At 39.4% G+C, this 19830-nt stretch overlaps 35 non-coding genes across 35 annotated transcripts; all 35 read left to right on the forward strand.

Annotated features, from left to right (window-relative positions):
- The first annotated feature begins 251 nt into the window (after positions 1-251).
- On the forward strand, positions 252-324 carry Trnak-cuu. The gene has a single exon. It is a non-coding gene; the product is annotated as a tRNA-Lys (tRNA).
- Positions 325-1174: 850 nt separating this feature from the next.
- Positions 1175-1248, forward strand: Trnai-aau. Its single transcript has one exon. It is a non-coding gene; the product is annotated as a tRNA-Ile (tRNA).
- Positions 1249-2281: 1033 nt separating this feature from the next.
- Trnas-uga lies at positions 2282-2363 on the forward strand. Its single transcript has one exon. It is a non-coding gene; the product is annotated as a tRNA-Ser (tRNA).
- A 190-nt stretch (positions 2364-2553) lies between these two features.
- Trnal-uag lies at positions 2554-2635 on the forward strand. The gene has a single exon. It is a non-coding gene; the product is annotated as a tRNA-Leu (tRNA).
- Positions 2636-2703: 68 nt separating this feature from the next.
- On the forward strand, positions 2704-2777 carry Trnai-aau. Its single transcript has one exon. It is a non-coding gene; the product is annotated as a tRNA-Ile (tRNA).
- A 285-nt stretch (positions 2778-3062) lies between these two features.
- Positions 3063-3135, forward strand: Trnak-cuu. Its single transcript has one exon. It is a non-coding gene; the product is annotated as a tRNA-Lys (tRNA).
- An 852-nt stretch (positions 3136-3987) lies between these two features.
- On the forward strand, positions 3988-4061 carry Trnai-aau. The gene has a single exon. It is a non-coding gene; the product is annotated as a tRNA-Ile (tRNA).
- Positions 4062-5094: 1033 nt separating this feature from the next.
- On the forward strand, positions 5095-5176 carry Trnas-uga. Its single transcript has one exon. It is a non-coding gene; the product is annotated as a tRNA-Ser (tRNA).
- A 190-nt stretch (positions 5177-5366) lies between these two features.
- On the forward strand, positions 5367-5448 carry Trnal-uag. The gene has a single exon. It is a non-coding gene; the product is annotated as a tRNA-Leu (tRNA).
- Positions 5449-5516: 68 nt separating this feature from the next.
- Positions 5517-5590, forward strand: Trnai-aau. Its single transcript has one exon. It is a non-coding gene; the product is annotated as a tRNA-Ile (tRNA).
- Positions 5591-5879: 289 nt separating this feature from the next.
- Positions 5880-5952, forward strand: Trnak-cuu. Its single transcript has one exon. It is a non-coding gene; the product is annotated as a tRNA-Lys (tRNA).
- An 852-nt stretch (positions 5953-6804) lies between these two features.
- Positions 6805-6878, forward strand: Trnai-aau. The gene has a single exon. It is a non-coding gene; the product is annotated as a tRNA-Ile (tRNA).
- Positions 6879-7911: 1033 nt separating this feature from the next.
- Trnas-uga lies at positions 7912-7993 on the forward strand. The gene has a single exon. It is a non-coding gene; the product is annotated as a tRNA-Ser (tRNA).
- Positions 7994-8183: 190 nt separating this feature from the next.
- Positions 8184-8265, forward strand: Trnal-uag. Its single transcript has one exon. It is a non-coding gene; the product is annotated as a tRNA-Leu (tRNA).
- A 68-nt stretch (positions 8266-8333) lies between these two features.
- On the forward strand, positions 8334-8407 carry Trnai-aau. Its single transcript has one exon. It is a non-coding gene; the product is annotated as a tRNA-Ile (tRNA).
- Positions 8408-8691: 284 nt separating this feature from the next.
- Positions 8692-8764, forward strand: Trnak-cuu. The gene has a single exon. It is a non-coding gene; the product is annotated as a tRNA-Lys (tRNA).
- Positions 8765-9615: 851 nt separating this feature from the next.
- Positions 9616-9689, forward strand: Trnai-aau. Its single transcript has one exon. It is a non-coding gene; the product is annotated as a tRNA-Ile (tRNA).
- A 1033-nt stretch (positions 9690-10722) lies between these two features.
- Positions 10723-10804, forward strand: Trnas-uga. Its single transcript has one exon. It is a non-coding gene; the product is annotated as a tRNA-Ser (tRNA).
- A 190-nt stretch (positions 10805-10994) lies between these two features.
- Trnal-uag lies at positions 10995-11076 on the forward strand. Its single transcript has one exon. It is a non-coding gene; the product is annotated as a tRNA-Leu (tRNA).
- A 68-nt stretch (positions 11077-11144) lies between these two features.
- Trnai-aau lies at positions 11145-11218 on the forward strand. The gene has a single exon. It is a non-coding gene; the product is annotated as a tRNA-Ile (tRNA).
- Positions 11219-11500: 282 nt separating this feature from the next.
- On the forward strand, positions 11501-11573 carry Trnak-cuu. Its single transcript has one exon. It is a non-coding gene; the product is annotated as a tRNA-Lys (tRNA).
- Positions 11574-12423: 850 nt separating this feature from the next.
- Positions 12424-12497, forward strand: Trnai-aau. The gene has a single exon. It is a non-coding gene; the product is annotated as a tRNA-Ile (tRNA).
- Positions 12498-13530: 1033 nt separating this feature from the next.
- On the forward strand, positions 13531-13612 carry Trnas-uga. Its single transcript has one exon. It is a non-coding gene; the product is annotated as a tRNA-Ser (tRNA).
- A 190-nt stretch (positions 13613-13802) lies between these two features.
- Positions 13803-13884, forward strand: Trnal-uag. The gene has a single exon. It is a non-coding gene; the product is annotated as a tRNA-Leu (tRNA).
- Positions 13885-13952: 68 nt separating this feature from the next.
- Positions 13953-14026, forward strand: Trnai-aau. The gene has a single exon. It is a non-coding gene; the product is annotated as a tRNA-Ile (tRNA).
- A 282-nt stretch (positions 14027-14308) lies between these two features.
- Positions 14309-14381, forward strand: Trnak-cuu. Its single transcript has one exon. It is a non-coding gene; the product is annotated as a tRNA-Lys (tRNA).
- Positions 14382-15232: 851 nt separating this feature from the next.
- On the forward strand, positions 15233-15306 carry Trnai-aau. The gene has a single exon. It is a non-coding gene; the product is annotated as a tRNA-Ile (tRNA).
- Positions 15307-16339: 1033 nt separating this feature from the next.
- Positions 16340-16421, forward strand: Trnas-uga. Its single transcript has one exon. It is a non-coding gene; the product is annotated as a tRNA-Ser (tRNA).
- A 190-nt stretch (positions 16422-16611) lies between these two features.
- On the forward strand, positions 16612-16693 carry Trnal-uag. Its single transcript has one exon. It is a non-coding gene; the product is annotated as a tRNA-Leu (tRNA).
- Positions 16694-16761: 68 nt separating this feature from the next.
- Trnai-aau lies at positions 16762-16835 on the forward strand. Its single transcript has one exon. It is a non-coding gene; the product is annotated as a tRNA-Ile (tRNA).
- Positions 16836-17117: 282 nt separating this feature from the next.
- On the forward strand, positions 17118-17190 carry Trnak-cuu. The gene has a single exon. It is a non-coding gene; the product is annotated as a tRNA-Lys (tRNA).
- Positions 17191-18041: 851 nt separating this feature from the next.
- Positions 18042-18115, forward strand: Trnai-aau. The gene has a single exon. It is a non-coding gene; the product is annotated as a tRNA-Ile (tRNA).
- A 1033-nt stretch (positions 18116-19148) lies between these two features.
- Trnas-uga lies at positions 19149-19230 on the forward strand. The gene has a single exon. It is a non-coding gene; the product is annotated as a tRNA-Ser (tRNA).
- Positions 19231-19420: 190 nt separating this feature from the next.
- Trnal-uag lies at positions 19421-19502 on the forward strand. The gene has a single exon. It is a non-coding gene; the product is annotated as a tRNA-Leu (tRNA).
- A 68-nt stretch (positions 19503-19570) lies between these two features.
- On the forward strand, positions 19571-19644 carry Trnai-aau. The gene has a single exon. It is a non-coding gene; the product is annotated as a tRNA-Ile (tRNA).
- The last annotated feature ends 186 nt before the right edge of the window (positions 19645-19830 follow it).

Below are 19830 nucleotides of genomic sequence, written 5' to 3' on the forward strand. Positions count from 1 at the left end.
AACTTTCGCACGTTTCTTAACTTCTGGAGTACTGACGTTATTAGAGTGACATTGCTTTGAAAGAAACTACAGAAAAACTGCGGTAGATAATCAACGCAATATATGAAAAGTGTTTTTCTAAATTACTGTGCTGCCTCATAATGTATGGTCGTTTGTGGTTGGGCTATCCATCCTCCTGGGCTAAAACTTAGCAGAAATGGTGTCATGTGTCATGTGTCATGTCACAATGTTAGCATTAACATTTGTTGTTGGCCTGGCTAGCTCAGTCGGTAGAGCATGAGACTCTTAATCTCAGGGTCGTGGGTTCGAGCCCCACGTTGGGCGTATAAAACTATCACTTATTTTTCCGAGAATCACGTGGCTTTATGTGATGAGTACCAACAACTTCTATGGTACGTTCTTCGTAACCGTTCTGTCTTCAACTCCTGTAGCCATGCTGAATAAGGGTTCTTGATCGAAATAAGAAACCAAAAACAACCAATAAAGAGTTTTTCACGTCAATCCTAATGCTTAGGTCTAACTGTCGTATGACAAGCTGGAATAAGGATGAGATTATTTGTTCTAACCACTTCACTTTTGATGAGGTGCTTGGGGAAAATATATGTAAGCAAACGAATGTGGGTACAAGGAAATGGTAAATTCAGTGAAGATCGCTTCTCGTTTCGACGTTTTTTTATTGCTTTTGGTTGTTAATAGCTTTCAAGAGCAAACCGTTTCGAGCTTAATTTGTTATTAAGGAAAAGCCGACATTTTTCTTAACTGGGACACTTTTGTTGTTTTTTCATTGCTCCTTCGTGAAAGGCATGTGGTCGTTGTATGGAACGATGCACATTATGAATTTCCAGGGTTTAGCGGTTGTAGATGGGTGCAGACGTTTTTTTCCTTCCGTCATTTACTGAAAACTGTAAGTCACATTCTTTGGTTATTTTCCTGTTTATTTGTGATGTTAGTTTGTGTTGTTAACTTTCCGTCTTTTGATATTTTGTAAGTACTCGTATATTCATTGTATTCCCTTACTTGTGAGAATTTTTTGATTGGTTTGTGACTTTTTTTGTCGGGGCTTTCCCCAACCCTCGTTGGCTGTTTGGCGACACTCCTTCATTTTACGAGGACAATGGCTGGTTTTACTGGTGAATCAACTCAGTCATTTTTTGTACGTGTGTAATATTTTGTAGGCCTGTTAGCTCAGTTGGTTAGAGCGCCGTGCTAATAACGCGGAGGTCATGAGTTCGATCCTCTTACGGGCCAGTGGTGGTGCTTTCAAAAATTTACATTTTGGAAATATTTTGGAGATGAAAACCTTATGAAAGAAATCACGGTTGCCATAGCAGTCAGGAAGAGGTCCAAGTTCCTTCAGCAACCAGGGCATGAAATCGAGAAACTATTTGCCTCTTCCATACTGGGGCTTGGGAATACCATGGTACACAGAAAAACATATAACCAGTGAATCCTAGAGGTTACCGCTATGGGAGATCCCGAGGCGTTATATGGATTGACCATGTATCTGGAAGGAGACTGCAGCCCTGCCAAATAACATCAGAAAGATCATGTCCATGTTCAACTAGCGATTTCTTCCTACCATCACCAGCTGCTATCGGTTGGATCTATTCAACGATGCCACGTGTCCTATATGCCATCGACATCCCGAAACCGACGAGCATTTTGATGTTTCAGTGTCCTGAATGCCTCATCGTTTGGAGCTGGTTTGAAGGAACCATGTGTCAGACGGGCTGTGGGTCGTCCAAAGAAGATTTGATGTATGACCATTTTGGGCCGGAGATAGGTAATCTCCAGCCCACATTTACTCTTCCTACTGGCTACATGTTCACCACCTGGAAGGCGAGGAATCCCCAACGTATCTCACGTCGAATACAAGTAGAGAGTTCATGGAAACCAGTTGTCCTTCCAGATGGATCCTCCATTTCCCTCTTACATTTAATCATCGATTTTATTTTAAATTTTTATAAATTTTTGTTAATTTGTATTCCTCTATCTTAATATGTATAGATTTTTTAAACTTGTATTTACTTACCTCAGTGTCTATTGCTTTTGTCTTTTCAAAATTATTGTGATGAGATCAACATTGTCATATTTGTCTTTCTCTTCCCTTTATACGATCTGCATCCAAGGATCAAATTAATTGTTTATTTTATTTTCTATTTATTTTCCATTATAACAGTAGAAATGAATTTCAACTGGCAATAAAAGTTTATATTTTTTTCTAATGGAGCTTTTTATTGGTAAATTTCACAGCGGAATTTCATTGATTGGAATAAAACAAGCAGACATGGCCGAGTGGTTAAGGCGACAGACTTGAAATCTGTTTCCATCTTGGAGCGCAGGTTCAAATCCTGCTGTCTGCGAATCGCTAAATCGTGTGCAAATTTCCTTATCAACTAGTTCAATTATTATGAGGTACTTATGGAAAATTAAAATAAGCTAAATACAGTCCAAAATCCAAACTCGTTTTTTTGCCAGCAATGTTGTTGTATGATAAACGTTTAAACTGTGAAACAATAATCAAACTCATGTTCACGATAAATATGTTATACGGATAGTGTGGCCGAGTGGTCTATGGCGCTGGTTTTAGGCACCAGTCTCTTCGGAGGCAAGGGTTCGAATCCCTTCACTGTCATATAATTTTATTTTGGTTCTTCATGCGAATCCACCCAATTATCTTTTGTGCGTTTGTAGCTACAGCATGGCCTGTTAGCTCAGTTGGTTAGAGCGCCGTGCTAATAACGCGGAGGTCACGAGTTCGATCCTCTTACGGGCCAATGTACAATGTTTCCATACATTCTCATCAATTAAACAAAACTTTCGCACGTTTCTTAACTTCTGGAGTACTGACGTTATTAGAGTGACATTGCTTTGAAAGAAACTACAGAAAAACTGCGGTAGATAATCAACGCAATATATGAAAAGTGTTTTTCTAAATTACTGTGCTGCCTCATAATGTATGGTCGTTTGTGGTTGGGCTATCCATCCTCCTGGGCTAAAACTTAGCAGAAATGTTTGTGTCATGTGTCATGTCACAATGTTAGCATTAACATTTGTTGTTGGCCTGGCTAGCTCAGTCGGTAGAGCATGAGACTCTTAATCTCAGGGTCGTGGGTTCGAGCCCCACGTTGGGCGTATAAAACTATCACTTATTTTTCCGAGAATCACGTGGCTTTATGTGATGAGTACCAACAACTTCTATGGTACGTTCTTCGTAACCGTTCTGTCTTCAACTCCTGTAGCCATGCTGAATAAGGGTTCTTGATCGAAATAAGAAACCAAAAACAACCAATAAAGAGTTTTTCACGTCAATCCTAATGCTTAGGTCTAACTGTCGTATGACAAGCTGGAATAAGGATGAGATTATTTGTTCTAACCACTTCACTTTTGATGAGGTGCTTGGGGAAAATATATGTAAGCAAACGAATGTGGGTACAAGGAAATGGTAAATTCAGTGAAGATCGCTTCTCGTTTCGACGTTTTTTTTATTGCTTTTGGTTGTTAATAGCTTTCAAGAGCAAACCGTTTCGAGCTTAATTTGTTATTAAGGAAAAGCCGACATTTTTCTTAACTGGGACACTTTTGTTGTTTTTTCATTGCTCCTTCGTGAAAGGCATGTGGTCGTTGTATGGAACGATGCACATTATGAATTTCCAGGGTTTAGCGGTTGTAGATGGGTGCAGACGTTTTTTTTCCTTCCGTCATTTACTGAAAACTGTAAGTCACATTCTTTGGTTATTTTCCTGTTTATTTGTGATGTTAGTTTGTGTTGTTAACTTTCCGTCTTTTGATATTTTGTAAGTACTCGTATATTCATTGTATTCCCTTACTTGTGAGAATTTTTTGATTGGTTTGTGACTTTTTTTGTCGGGGCTTTCCCCAACCCTCGTTGGCTGTTTGGCGACACTCCTTCATTTTACGAGGACAATGGCTGGTTTTACTGGTGAATCAACTCAGTCATTTTTTGTACGTGTGTAATATTTTGTAGGCCTGTTAGCTCAGTTGGTTAGAGCGCCGTGCTAATAACGCGGAGGTCATGAGTTCGATCCTCTTACGGGCCAGTGGTGGTGCTTTCAAAAATTTACATTTTGGAAATATTTTGGAGATGAAAACCTTATGAAAGAAATCACGGTTGCCATAGCAGTCAGGAAGAGGTCCAAGTTCCTTCAGCAACCAGGGCATGAAATCGAGAAACTATTTGCCTCTTCCATACTGGGGCTTGGGAATACCATGGTACACAGAAAAACATATAACCAGTGAATCCTAGAGGTTACCGCTATGGGAGATCCCGAGGCGTTATATGGATTGACCATGTATCTGGAAGGAGACTGCAGCCCTGCCAAATAACATCAGAAAGATCATGTCCATGTTCAACTAGCGATTTCTTCCTACCATCACCAGCTGCTATCGGTTGGATCTATTCAACGATGCCACGTGTCCTATATGCCATCGACATCCCGAAACCGACGAGCATTTTGATGTTTCAGTGTCCTGAATGCCTCATCGTTTGGAGCTGGTTTGAAGGAACCATGTGTCAGACGGGCTGTGGGTCGTCCAAAGAAGATTTGATGTATGACCATTTTGGGCCGGAGATAGGTAATCTCCAGCCCACATTTACTCTTCCTACTGGCTACATGTTCACCACCTGGAAGGCGAGGAATCCCCAACGTATCTCACGTCGAATACAAGTAGAGAGTTCATGGAAACCAGTTGTCCTTCCAGATGGATCCTCCATTTCCCTCTTACATTTAATCATCGATTTTATTTTAAATTTTTATAAATTTTTGTTAATTTGTATTCCTCTATCTTAATATGTATAGATTTTTTAAACTTGTATTTACTTACCTCAGTGTCTATTGCTTTTGTCTTTTCAAAATTATTGTGATGAGATCAACATTGTCATATTTGTCTTTCTCTTCCCTTTATACGATCTGCATCCAAGGATCAAATTAATTGTTTATTTTATTTTCTATTTATTTTCCATTATAACAGTAGAAATGAATTTCAACTGGCAATAAAAGTTTATATTTTTTTCTAATGGAGCTTTTTATTGGTAAATTTCACAGCGGAATTTCATTGATTGGAATAAAACAAGCAGACATGGCCGAGTGGTTAAGGCGACAGACTTGAAATCTGTTTCCATCTTGGAGCGCAGGTTCAAATCCTGCTGTCTGCGAATCGCTAAATCGTGTGCAAATTTCCTTATCAACTAGTTCAATTATTATGAGGTACTTATGGAAAATTAAAATAAGCTAAATACAGTCCAAAATCCAAACTCGTTTTTTTGCCAGCAATGTTGTTGTATGATAAACGTTTAAACTGTGAAACAATAATCAAACTCATGTTCACGATAAATATGTTATACGGATAGTGTGGCCGAGTGGTCTATGGCGCTGGTTTTAGGCACCAGTCTCTTCGGAGGCAAGGGTTCGAATCCCTTCACTGTCATATAATTTTATTTTGGTTCTTCATGCGAATCCACCCAATTATCTTTTGTGCGTTTGTAGCTACAGCATGGCCTGTTAGCTCAGTTGGTTAGAGCGCCGTGCTAATAACGCGGAGGTCACGAGTTCGATCCTCTTACGGGCCAATGTACAATGTTTCCATACATTCTCATCAATTAAACAAAACTTTCGCACGTTTCTTAACTTCTGGAGTACTGACGTTATTAGAGTGACATTGCTTTGAAAGAAACTACAGAAAAACTGCGGTAGATAATCAACGCAATATATGAAAAGTGTTTTTCTAAATTACTGTGCTGCCTCATAATGTATGGTCGTTTGTGGTTGGGCTATCCATCCTCCTGGGCTAAAACTTAGCAGAAATGGTGTCATGTGTCATGTGTCATGTCACAATGTTAGCATTAACATTTGTTGTTGGCCTGGCTAGCTCAGTCGGTAGAGCATGAGACTCTTAATCTCAGGGTCGTGGGTTCGAGCCCCACGTTGGGCGTATAAAACTATCACTTATTTTTCCGAGAATCACGTGGCTTTATGTGATGAGTACCAACAACTTCTATGGTACGTTCTTCGTAACCGTTCTGTCTTCAACTCCTGTAGCCATGCTGAATAAGGGTTCTTGATCGAAATAAGAAACCAAAAACAACCAATAAAGAGTTTTTCACGTCAATCCTAATGCTTAGGTCTAACTGTCGTATGACAAGCTGGAATAAGGATGAGATTATTTGTTCTAACCACTTCACTTTTGATGAGGTGCTTGGGGAAAATATATGTAAGCAAACGAATGTGGGTACAAGGAAATGGTAAATTCAGTGAAGATCGCTTCTCGTTTCGACGTTTTTTTTATTGCTTTTGGTTGTTAATAGCTTTCAAGAGCAAACCGTTTCGAGCTTAATTTGTTATTAAGGAAAAGCCGACATTTTTCTTAACTGGGACACTTTTGTTGTTTTTTCATTGCTCCTTCGTGAAAGGCATGTGGTCGTTGTATGGAACGATGCACATTATGAATTTCCAGGGTTTAGCGGTTGTAGATGGGTGCAGACGTTTTTTTTCCTTCCGTCATTTACTGAAAACTGTAAGTCACATTCTTTGGTTATTTTCCTGTTTATTTGTGATGTTAGTTTGTGTTGTTAACTTTCCGTCTTTTGATATTTTGTAAGTACTCGTATATTCATTGTATTCCCTTACTTGTGAGAATTTTTTGATTGGTTTGTGACTTTTTTTGTCGGGGCTTTCCCCAACCCTCGTTGGCTGTTTGGCGACACTCCTTCATTTTACGAGGACAATGGCTGGTTTTACTGGTGAATCAACTCAGTCATTTTTTGTACGTGTGTAATATTTTGTAGGCCTGTTAGCTCAGTTGGTTAGAGCGCCGTGCTAATAACGCGGAGGTCATGAGTTCGATCCTCTTACGGGCCAGTGGTGGTGCTTTCAAAAATTTACATTTTGGAAATATTTTGGAGATGAAAACCTTATGAAAGAAATCACGGTTGCCATAGCAGTCAGGAAGAGGTCCAAGTTCCTTCAGCAACCAGGGCATGAAATCGAGAAACTATTTGCCTCTTCCATACTGGGGCTTGGGAATACCATGGTACACAGAAAAACATATAACCAGTGAATCCTAGAGGTTACCGCTATGGGAGATCCCGAGGCGTTATATGGATTGACCATGTATCTGGAAGGAGACTGCAGCCCTGCCAAATAACATCAGAAAGATCATGTCCATGTTCAACTAGCGATTTCTTCCTACCATCACCAGCTGCTATCGGTTGGATCTATTCAACGATGCCACGTGTCCTATATGCCATCGACATCCCGAAACCGACGAGCATTTTGATGTTTCAGTGTCCTGAATGCCTCATCGTTTGGAGCTGGTTTGAAGGAACCATGTGTCAGACGGGCTGTGGGTCGTCCAAAGAAGATTTGATGTATGACCATTTTGGGCCGGAGATAGGTAATCTCCAGCCCACATTTACTCTTCCTACTGGCTACATGTTCACCACCTGGAAGGCGAGGAATCCCCAACGTATCTCACGTCGAATACAAGTAGAGAGTTCATGGAAACCAGTTGTCCTTCCAGATGGATCCTCCATTTCCCTCTTACATTTAATCATCGATTTTATTTTAAATTTTTATAAATTTTTGTTAATTTGTATTCCTCTATCTTAATATGTATAGATTTTTTAAACTTGTATTTACTTACCTCAGTGTCTATTGCTTTTGTCTTTTCAAAATTATTGTGATGAGATCAACATTGTCATATTTGTCTTTCTCTTCCCTTTATACGATCTGCATCCAAGGATCAAATTAATTGTTTATTTTATTTTCTATTTATTTTCCATTATAACAGTAGAAATGAATTTCAACTGGCAATAAAAGTTTATATTTTTTTCTAATGGAGCTTTTTATTGGTAAATTTCACAGCGGAATTTCATTGATTGGAATAAAACAAGCAGACATGGCCGAGTGGTTAAGGCGACAGACTTGAAATCTGTTTCCATCTTGGAGCGCAGGTTCAAATCCTGCTGTCTGCGAATCGCTAAATCGTGTGCAAATTTCCTTATCAACTAGTTCAATTATTATGAGGTACTTATGGAAAATTAAAATAAGCTAAATACAGTCCAAAATCCAAACTCGTTTTTTTGCCAGCAATGTTGTTGTATGATAAACGTTTAAACTGTGAAACAATAATCAAACTCATGTTCACGATAAATATGTTATACGGATAGTGTGGCCGAGTGGTCTATGGCGCTGGTTTTAGGCACCAGTCTCTTCGGAGGCAAGGGTTCGAATCCCTTCACTGTCATATAATTTTATTTTGGTTCTTCATGCGAATCCACCCAATTATCTTTTGTGCGTTTGTAGCTACAGCATGGCCTGTTAGCTCAGTTGGTTAGAGCGCCGTGCTAATAACGCGGAGGTCACGAGTTCGATCCTCTTACGGGCCAATGTACAATGTTTCCATACATTCTCATCAATTAAACAAAACTTTCGCACGTTTCTTAACTTCTGGAGTACTGACGTTATTAGAGTGACATTGCTTTGAAAGAAACTACAGAAAAACTGCGGTAGATAATCAACGCAATATATGAAAAGTGTTTTTCTAAATTACTGTGCTGCCTCATAATGTATGGTCGTTTGTGGTTGGGCTATCCATCCTCCTGGGCTAAAACTTAGCAGAAATGTTGTGTCATGTGTCATGTCACAATGTTAGCATTAACATTTGTTGTTGGCCTGGCTAGCTCAGTCGGTAGAGCATGAGACTCTTAATCTCAGGGTCGTGGGTTCGAGCCCCACGTTGGGCGTATAAAACTATCACTTATTTTTCCGAGAATCACGTGGCTTTATGTGATGAGTACCAACAACTTCTATGGTACGTTCTTCGTAACCGTTCTGTCTTCAACTCCTGTAGCCATGCTGAATAAGGGTTCTTGATCGAAATAAGAAACCAAAAACAACCAATAAAGAGTTTTTCACGTCAATCCTAATGCTTAGGTCTAACTGTCGTATGACAAGCTGGAATAAGGATGAGATTATTTGTTCTAACCACTTCACTTTTGATGAGGTGCTTGGGGAAAATATATGTAAGCAAACGAATGTGGGTACAAGGAAATGGTAAATTCAGTGAAGATCGCTTCTCGTTTCGACGTTTTTTTATTGCTTTTGGTTGTTAATAGCTTTCAAGAGCAAACCGTTTCGAGCTTAATTTGTTATTAAGGAAAAGCCGACATTTTTCTTAACTGGGACACTTTTGTTGTTTTTTCATTGCTCCTTCGTGAAAGGCATGTGGTCGTTGTATGGAACGATGCACATTATGAATTTCCAGGGTTTAGCGGTTGTAGATGGGTGCAGACGTTTTTTTTCCTTCCGTCATTTACTGAAAACTGTAAGTCACATTCTTTGGTTATTTTCCTGTTTATTTGTGATGTTAGTTTGTGTTGTTAACTTTCCGTCTTTTGATATTTTGTAAGTACTCGTATATTCATTGTATTCCCTTACTTGTGAGAATTTTTTGATTGGTTTGTGACTTTTTTTGTCGGGGCTTTCCCCAACCCTCGTTGGCTGTTTGGCGACACTCCTTCATTTTACGAGGACAATGGCTGGTTTTACTGGTGAATCAACTCAGTCATTTTTTGTACGTGTGTAATATTTTGTAGGCCTGTTAGCTCAGTTGGTTAGAGCGCCGTGCTAATAACGCGGAGGTCATGAGTTCGATCCTCTTACGGGCCAGTGGTGGTGCTTTCAAAAATTTACATTTTGGAAATATTTTGGAGATGAAAACCTTATGAAAGAAATCACGGTTGCCATAGCAGTCAGGAAGAGGTCCAAGTTCCTTCAGCAACCAGGGCATGAAATCGAGAAACTATTTGCCTCTTCCATACTGGGGCTTGGGAATACCATGGTACACAGAAAAACATATAACCAGTGAATCCTAGAGGTTACCGCTATGGGAGATCCCGAGGCGTTATATGGATTGACCATGTATCTGGAAGGAGACTGCAGCCCTGCCAAATAACATCAGAAAGATCATGTCCATGTTCAACTAGCGATTTCTTCCTACCATCACCAGCTGCTATCGGTTGGATCTATTCAACGATGCCACGTGTCCTATATGCCATCGACATCCCGAAACCGACGAGCATTTTGATGTTTCAGTGTCCTGAATGCCTCATCGTTTGGAGCTGGTTTGAAGGAACCATGTGTCAGACGGGCTGTGGGTCGTCCAAAGAAGATTTGATGTATGACCATTTTGGGCCGGAGATAGGTAATCTCCAGCCCACATTTACTCTTCCTACTGGCTACATGTTCACCACCTGGAAGGCGAGGAATCCCCAACGTATCTCACGTCGAATACAAGTAGAGAGTTCATGGAAACCAGTTGTCCTTCCAGATGGATCCTCCATTTCCCTCTTACATTTAATCATCGATTTTATTTTAAATTTTTATAAATTTTTGTTAATTTGTATTCCTCTATCTTAATATGTATAGATTTTTTAAACTTGTATTTACTTACCTCAGTGTCTATTGCTTTTGTCTTTTCAAAATTATTGTGATGAGATCAACATTGTCATATTTGTCTTTCTCTTCCCTTTATACGATCTGCATCCAAGGATCAAATTAATTGTTTATTTTATTTTCTATTTATTTTCCATTATAACAGTAGAAATGAATTTCAACTGGCAATAAAAGTTTATATTTTTTTCTAATGGAGCTTTTTATTGGTAAATTTCACAGCGGAATTTCATTGATTGGAATAAAACAAGCAGACATGGCCGAGTGGTTAAGGCGACAGACTTGAAATCTGTTTCCATCTTGGAGCGCAGGTTCAAATCCTGCTGTCTGCGAATCGCTAAATCGTGTGCAAATTTCCTTATCAACTAGTTCAATTATTATGAGGTACTTATGGAAAATTAAAATAAGCTAAATACAGTCCAAAATCCAAACTCGTTTTTTTGCCAGCAATGTTGTTGTATGATAAACGTTTAAACTGTGAAACAATAATCAAACTCATGTTCACGATAAATATGTTATACGGATAGTGTGGCCGAGTGGTCTATGGCGCTGGTTTTAGGCACCAGTCTCTTCGGAGGCAAGGGTTCGAATCCCTTCACTGTCATATAATTTTATTTTGGTTCTTCATGCGAATCCACCCAATTATCTTTTGTGCGTTTGTAGCTACAGCATGGCCTGTTAGCTCAGTTGGTTAGAGCGCCGTGCTAATAACGCGGAGGTCACGAGTTCGATCCTCTTACGGGCCAATGTACAATGTTTCCATACATTCTCATCAATTAAACAAAACTTTCGCACGTTTCTTAACTTCTGGAGTACTGACGTTATTAGAGTGACATTGCTTTGAAAGAAACTACAGAAAAACTGCGGTAGATAATCAACGCAATATATGAAAAGTGTTTTTCTAAATTACTGTGCTGCCTCATAATGTATGGTCGTTTGTGGTTGGGCTATCCATCCTCCTGGGCTAAAACTTAGCAGAAATGGTGTCATGTGTCATGTCACAATGTTAGCATTAACATTTGTTGTTGGCCTGGCTAGCTCAGTCGGTAGAGCATGAGACTCTTAATCTCAGGGTCGTGGGTTCGAGCCCCACGTTGGGCGTATAAAACTATCACTTATTTTTCCGAGAATCACGTGGCTTTATGTGATGAGTACCAACAACTTCTATGGTACGTTCTTCGTAACCGTTCTGTCTTCAACTCCTGTAGCCATGCTGAATAAGGGTTCTTGATCGAAATAAGAAACCAAAAACAACCAATAAAGAGTTTTTCACGTCAATCCTAATGCTTAGGTCTAACTGTCGTATGACAAGCTGGAATAAGGATGAGATTATTTGTTCTAACCACTTCACTTTTGATGAGGTGCTTGGGGAAAATATATGTAAGCAAACGAATGTGGGTACAAGGAAATGGTAAATTCAGTGAAGATCGCTTCTCGTTTCGACGTTTTTTTATTGCTTTTGGTTGTTAATAGCTTTCAAGAGCATACCGTTTCGAGCTTAATTTGTTATTAAGGAAAAGCCGACATTTTTCTTAACTGGGACACTTTTGTTGTTTTTTCATTGCTCCTTCGTGAAAGGCATGTGGTCGTTGTATGGAACGATGCACATTATGAATTTCCAGGGTTTAGCGGTTGTAGATGGGTGCAGACGTTTTTTTCCTTCCGTCATTTACTGAAAACTGTAAGTCACATTCTTTGGTTATTTTCCTGTTTATTTGTGATGTTAGTTTGTGTTGTTAACTTTCCGTCTTTTGATATTTTGTAAGTACTCGTATATTCATTGTATTCCCTTACTTGTGAGAATTTTTTGATTGGTTTGTGACTTTTTTTGTCGGGGCTTTCCCCAACCCTCGTTGGCTGTTTGGCGACACTCCTTCATTTTACGAGGACAATGGCTGGTTTTACTGGTGAATCAACTCAGTCATTTTTTGTACGTGTGTAATATTTTGTAGGCCTGTTAGCTCAGTTGGTTAGAGCGCCGTGCTAATAACGCGGAGGTCATGAGTTCGATCCTCTTACGGGCCAGTGGTGGTGCTTTCAAAAATTTACATTTTGGAAATATTTTGGAGATGAAAACCTTATGAAAGAAATCACGGTTGCCATAGCAGTCAGGAAGAGGTCCAAGTTCCTTCAGCAACCAGGGCATGAAATCGAGAAACTATTTGCCTCTTCCATACTGGGGCTTGGGAATACCATGGTACACAGAAAAACATATAACCAGTGAATCCTAGAGGTTACCGCTATGGGAGATCCCGAGGCGTTATATGGATTGACCATGTATCTGGAAGGAGACTGCAGCCCTGCCAAATAACATCAGAAAGATCATGTCCATGTTCAACTAGCGATTTCTTCCTACCATCACCAGCTGCTATCGGTTGGATCTATTCAACGATGCCACGTGTCCTATATGCCATCGACATCCCGAAACCGACGAGCATTTTGATGTTTCAGTGTCCTGAATGCCTCATCGTTTGGAGCTGGTTTGAAGGAACCATGTGTCAGACGGGCTGTGGGTCGTCCAAAGAAGATTTGATGTATGACCATTTTGGGCCGGAGATAGGTAATCTCCAGCCCACATTTACTCTTCCTACTGGCTACATGTTCACCACCTGGAAGGCGAGGAATCCCCAACGTATCTCACGTCGAATACAAGTAGAGAGTTCATGGAAACCAGTTGTCCTTCCAGATGGATCCTCCATTTCCCTCTTACATTTAATCATCGATTTTATTTTAAATTTTTATAAATTTTTGTTAATTTGTATTCCTCTATCTTAATATGTATAGATTTTTTAAACTTGTATTTACTTACCTCAGTGTCTATTGCTTTTGTCTTTTCAAAATTATTGTGATGAGATCAACATTGTCATATTTGTCTTTCTCTTCCCTTTATACGATCTGCATCCAAGGATCAAATTAATTGTTTATTTTATTTTCTATTTATTTTCCATTATAACAGTAGAAATGAATTTCAACTGGCAATAAAAGTTTATATTTTTTTCTAATGGAGCTTTTTATTGGTAAATTTCACAGCGGAATTTCATTGATTGGAATAAAACAAGCAGACATGGCCGAGTGGTTAAGGCGACAGACTTGAAATCTGTTTCCATCTTGGAGCGCAGGTTCAAATCCTGCTGTCTGCGAATCGCTAAATCGTGTGCAAATTTCCTTATCAACTAGTTCAATTATTATGAGGTACTTATGGAAAATTAAAATAAGCTAAATACAGTCCAAAATCCAAACTCGTTTTTTTGCCAGCAATGTTGTTGTATGATAAACGTTTAAACTGTGAAACAATAATCAAACTCATGTTCACGATAAATATGTTATACGGATAGTGTGGCCGAGTGGTCTATGGCGCTGGTTTTAGGCACCAGTCTCTTCGGAGGCAAGGGTTCGAATCCCTTCACTGTCATATAATTTTATTTTGGTTCTTCATGCGAATCCACCCAATTATCTTTTGTGCGTTTGTAGCTACAGCATGGCCTGTTAGCTCAGTTGGTTAGAGCGCCGTGCTAATAACGCGGAGGTCACGAGTTCGATCCTCTTACGGGCCAATGTACAATGTTTCCATACATTCTCATCAATTAAACAAAACTTTCGCACGTTTCTTAACTTCTGGAGTACTGACGTTATTAGAGTGACATTGCTTTGAAAGAAACTACAGAAAAACTGCGGTAGATAATCAACGCAATATATGAAAAGTGTTTTTCTAAATTACTGTGCTGCCTCATAATGTATGGTCGTTTGTGGTTGGGCTATCCATCCTCCTGGGCTAAAACTTAGCAGAAATGGTGTCATGTGTCATGTCACAATGTTAGCATTAACATTTGTTGTTGGCCTGGCTAGCTCAGTCGGTAGAGCATGAGACTCTTAATCTCAGGGTCGTGGGTTCGAGCCCCACGTTGGGCGTATAAAACTATCACTTATTTTTCCGAGAATCACGTGGCTTTATGTGATGAGTACCAACAACTTCTATGGTACGTTCTTCGTAACCGTTCTGTCTTCAACTCCTGTAGCCATGCTGAATAAGGGTTCTTGATCGAAATAAGAAACCAAAAACAACCAATAAAGAGTTTTTCACGTCAATCCTAATGCTTAGGTCTAACTGTCGTATGACAAGCTGGAATAAGGATGAGATTATTTGTTCTAACCACTTCACTTTTGATGAGGTGCTTGGGGAAAATATATGTAAGCAAACGAATGTGGGTACAAGGAAATGGTAAATTCAGTGAAGATCGCTTCTCGTTTCGACGTTTTTTTATTGCTTTTGGTTGTTAATAGCTTTCAAGAGCATAACCGTTTCGAGCTTAATTTGTTATTAAGGAAAAGCCGACATTTTTCTTAACTGGGACACTTTTGTTGTTTTTTCATTGCTCCTTCGTGAAAGGCATGTGGTCGTTGTATGGAACGATGCACATTATGAATTTCCAGGGTTTAGCGGTTGTAGATGGGTGCAGACGTTTTTTTCCTTCCGTCATTTACTGAAAACTGTAAGTCACATTCTTTGGTTATTTTCCTGTTTATTTGTGATGTTAGTTTGTGTTGTTAACTTTCCGTCTTTTGATATTTTGTAAGTACTCGTATATTCATTGTATTCCCTTACTTGTGAGAATTTTTTGATTGGTTTGTGACTTTTTTTGTCGGGGCTTTCCCCAACCCTCGTTGGCTGTTTGGCGACACTCCTTCATTTTACGAGGACAATGGCTGGTTTTACTGGTGAATCAACTCAGTCATTTTTTGTACGTGTGTAATATTTTGTAGGCCTGTTAGCTCAGTTGGTTAGAGCGCCGTGCTAATAACGCGGAGGTCATGAGTTCGATCCTCTTACGGGCCAGTGGTGGTGCTTTCAAAAATTTACATTTTGGAAATATTTTGGAGATGAAAACCTTATGAAAGAAATCACGGTTGCCATAGCAGTCAGGAAGAGGTCCAAGTTCCTTCAGCAACCAGGGCATGAAATCGAGAAACTATTTGCCTCTTCCATACTGGGGCTTGGGAATACCATGGTACACAGAAAAACATATAACCAGTGAATCCTAGAGGTTACCGCTATGGGAGATCCCGAGGCGTTATATGGATTGACCATGTATCTGGAAGGAGACTGCAGCCCTGCCAAATAACATCAGAAAGATCATGTCCATGTTCAACTAGCGATTTCTTCCTACCATCACCAGCTGCTATCGGTTGGATCTATTCAACGATGCCACGTGTCCTATATGCCATCGACATCCCGAAACCGACGAGCATTTTGATGTTTCAGTGTCCTGAATGCCTCATCGTTTGGAGCTGGTTTGAAGGAACCATGTGTCAGACGGGCTGTGGGTCGTCCAAAGAAGATTTGATGTATGACCATTTTGGGCCGGAGATAGGTAATCTCCAGCCCACATTTACTCTTCCTACTGGCTACATGTTCACCACCTGGAAGGCGAGGAATCCCCAACGTATCTCACGTCGAATACAAGTAGAGAGTTCATGGAAACCAGTTGTCCTTCCAGATGGATCCTCCATTTCCCTCTTACATTTAATCATCGATTTTATTTTAAATTTTTATAAATTTTTGTTAATTTGTATTCCTCTATCTTAATATGTATAGATTTTTTAAACTTGTATTTACTTACCTCAGTGTCTATTGCTTTTGTCTTTTCAAAATTATTGTGATGAGATCAACATTGTCATATTTGTCTTTCTCTTCCCTTTATACGATCTGCATCCAAGGATCAAATTAATTGTTTATTTTATTTTCTATTTATTTTCCATTATAACAGTAGAAATGAATTTCAACTGGCAATAAAAGTTTATATTTTTTTCTAATGGAGCTTTTTATTGGTAAATTTCACAGCGGAATTTCATTGATTGGAATAAAACAAGCAGACATGGCCGAGTGGTTAAGGCGACAGACTTGAAATCTGTTTCCATCTTGGAGCGCAGGTTCAAATCCTGCTGTCTGCGAATCGCTAAATCGTGTGCAAATTTCCTTATCAACTAGTTCAATTATTATGAGGTACTTATGGAAAATTAAAATAAGCTAAATACAGTCCAAAATCCAAACTCGTTTTTTTGCCAGCAATGTTGTTGTATGATAAACGTTTAAACTGTGAAACAATAATCAAACTCATGTTCACGATAAATATGTTATACGGATAGTGTGGCCGAGTGGTCTATGGCGCTGGTTTTAGGCACCAGTCTCTTCGGAGGCAAGGGTTCGAATCCCTTCACTGTCATATAATTTTATTTTGGTTCTTCATGCGAATCCACCCAATTATCTTTTGTGCGTTTGTAGCTACAGCATGGCCTGTTAGCTCAGTTGGTTAGAGCGCCGTGCTAATAACGCGGAGGTCACGAGTTCGATCCTCTTACGGGCCAATGTACAATGTTTCCATACATTCTCATCAATTAAACAAAACTTTCGCACGTTTCTTAACTTCTGGAGTACTGACGTTATTAGAGTGACATTGCTTTGAAAGAAACTACAGAAAAACTGCGGTAGATAATCAACGCAATATATGAAAAGTGTTTTTCTAAATTACTGTGCTGCCTCATAATGTATGGTCGTTTGTGGTTGGGCTATCCATCCTCCTGGGCTAAAACTTAGCAGAAATGGTGTCATGTGTCATGTCACAATGTTAGCATTAACATTTGTTGTTGGCCTGGCTAGCTCAGTCGGTAGAGCATGAGACTCTTAATCTCAGGGTCGTGGGTTCGAGCCCCACGTTGGGCGTATAAAACTATCACTTATTTTTCCGAGAATCACGTGGCTTTATGTGATGAGTACCAACAACTTCTATGGTACGTTCTTCGTAACCGTTCTGTCTTCAACTCCTGTAGCCATGCTGAATAAGGGTTCTTGATCGAAATAAGAAACCAAAAACAACCAATAAAGAGTTTTTCACGTCAATCCTAATGCTTAGGTCTAACTGTCGTATGACAAGCTGGAATAAGGATGAGATTATTTGTTCTAACCACTTCACTTTTGATGAGGTGCTTGGGGAAAATATATGTAAGCAAACGAATGTGGGTACAAGGAAATGGTAAATTCAGTGAAGATCGCTTCTCGTTTCGACGTTTTTTTATTGCTTTTGGTTGTTAATAGCTTTCAAGAGCATACCGTTTCGAGCTTAATTTGTTATTAAGGAAAAGCCGACATTTTTCTTAACTGGGACACTTTTGTTGTTTTTTCATTGCTCCTTCGTGAAAGGCATGTGGTCGTTGTATGGAACGATGCACATTATGAATTTCCAGGGTTTAGCGGTTGTAGATGGGTGCAGACGTTTTTTTTCCTTCCGTCATTTACTGAAAACTGTAAGTCACATTCTTTGGTTATTTTCCTGTTTATTTGTGATGTTAGTTTGTGTTGTTAACTTTCCGTCTTTTGATATTTTGTAAGTACTCGTATATTCATTGTATTCCCTTACTTGTGAGAATTTTTTGATTGGTTTGTGACTTTTTTTGTCGGGGCTTTCCCCAACCCTCGTTGGCTGTTTGGCGACACTCCTTCATTTTACGAGGACAATGGCTGGTTTTACTGGTGAATCAACTCAGTCATTTTTTGTACGTGTGTAATATTTTGTAGGCCTGTTAGCTCAGTTGGTTAGAGCGCCGTGCTAATAACGCGGAGGTCATGAGTTCGATCCTCTTACGGGCCAGTGGTGGTGCTTTCAAAAATTTACATTTTGGAAATATTTTGGAGATGAAAACCTTATGAAAGAAATCACGGTTGCCATAGCAGTCAGGAAGAGGTCCAAGTTCCTTCAGCAACCAGGGCATGAAATCGAGAAACTATTTGCCTCTTCCATACTGGGGCTTGGGAATACCATGGTACACAGAAAAACATATAACCAGTGAATCCTAGAGGTTACCGCTATGGGAGATCCCGAGGCGTTATATGGATTGACCATGTATCTGGAAGGAGACTGCAGCCCTGCCAAATAACATCAGAAAGATCATGTCCATGTTCAACTAGCGATTTCTTCCTACCATCACCAGCTGCTATCGGTTGGATCTATTCAACGATGCCACGTGTCCTATATGCCATCGACATCCCGAAACCGACGAGCATTTTGATGTTTCAGTGTCCTGAATGCCTCATCGTTTGGAGCTGGTTTGAAGGAACCATGTGTCAGACGGGCTGTGGGTCGTCCAAAGAAGATTTGATGTATGACCATTTTGGGCCGGAGATAGGTAATCTCCAGCCCACATTTACTCTTCCTACTGGCTACATGTTCACCACCTGGAAGGCGAGGAATCCCCAACGTATCTCACGTCGAATACAAGTAGAGAGTTCATGGAAACCAGTTGTCCTTCCAGATGGATCCTCCATTTCCCTCTTACATTTAATCATCGATTTTATTTTAAATTTTTATAAATTTTTGTTAATTTGTATTCCTCTATCTTAATATGTATAGATTTTTTAAACTTGTATTTACTTACCTCAGTGTCTATTGCTTTTGTCTTTTCAAAATTATTGTGATGAGATCAACATTGTCATATTTGTCTTTCTCTTCCCTTTATACGATCTGCATCCAAGGATCAAATTAATTGTTTATTTTATTTTCTATTTATTTTCCATTATAACAGTAGAAATGAATTTCAACTGGCAATAAAAGTTTATATTTTTTTCTAATGGAGCTTTTTATTGGTAAATTTCACAGCGGAATTTCATTGATTGGAATAAAACAAGCAGACATGGCCGAGTGGTTAAGGCGACAGACTTGAAATCTGTTTCCATCTTGGAGCGCAGGTTCAAATCCTGCTGTCTGCGAATCGCTAAATCGTGTGCAAATTTCCTTATCAACTAGTTCAATTATTATGAGGTACTTATGGAAAATTAAAATAAGCTAAATACAGTCCAAAATCCAAACTCGTTTTTTTGCCAGCAATGTTGTTGTATGATAAACGTTTAAACTGTGAAACAATAATCAAACTCATGTTCACGATAAATATGTTATACGGATAGTGTGGCCGAGTGGTCTATGGCGCTGGTTTTAGGCACCAGTCTCTTCGGAGGCAAGGGTTCGAATCCCTTCACTGTCATATAATTTTATTTTGGTTCTTCATGCGAATCCACCCAATTATCTTTTGTGCGTTTGTAGCTACAGCATGGCCTGTTAGCTCAGTTGGTTAGAGCGCCGTGCTAATAACGCGGAGGTCACGAGTTCGATCCTCTTACGGGCCAATGTACAATGTTTCCATACATTCTCATCAATTAAACAAAACTTTCGCACGTTTCTTAACTTCTGGAGTACTGACGTTATTAGAGTGACATTGCTTTGAAAGAAACTACAGAAAAACTGCGGTAGATAATCAACGCAATATATGAAAAGTGTTTTTCTAAATTACTGTGCTGCCTCATAATGTATGG

The sequence above is a fragment of the Daphnia magna genome, linkage group LG9 (genome assembly GCF_020631705.1).
Source record: "Daphnia magna isolate NIES linkage group LG9, ASM2063170v1.1, whole genome shotgun sequence".
Classification (NCBI taxonomy): Eukaryota; Metazoa; Arthropoda; class Branchiopoda; order Diplostraca; family Daphniidae; genus Daphnia; species Daphnia magna.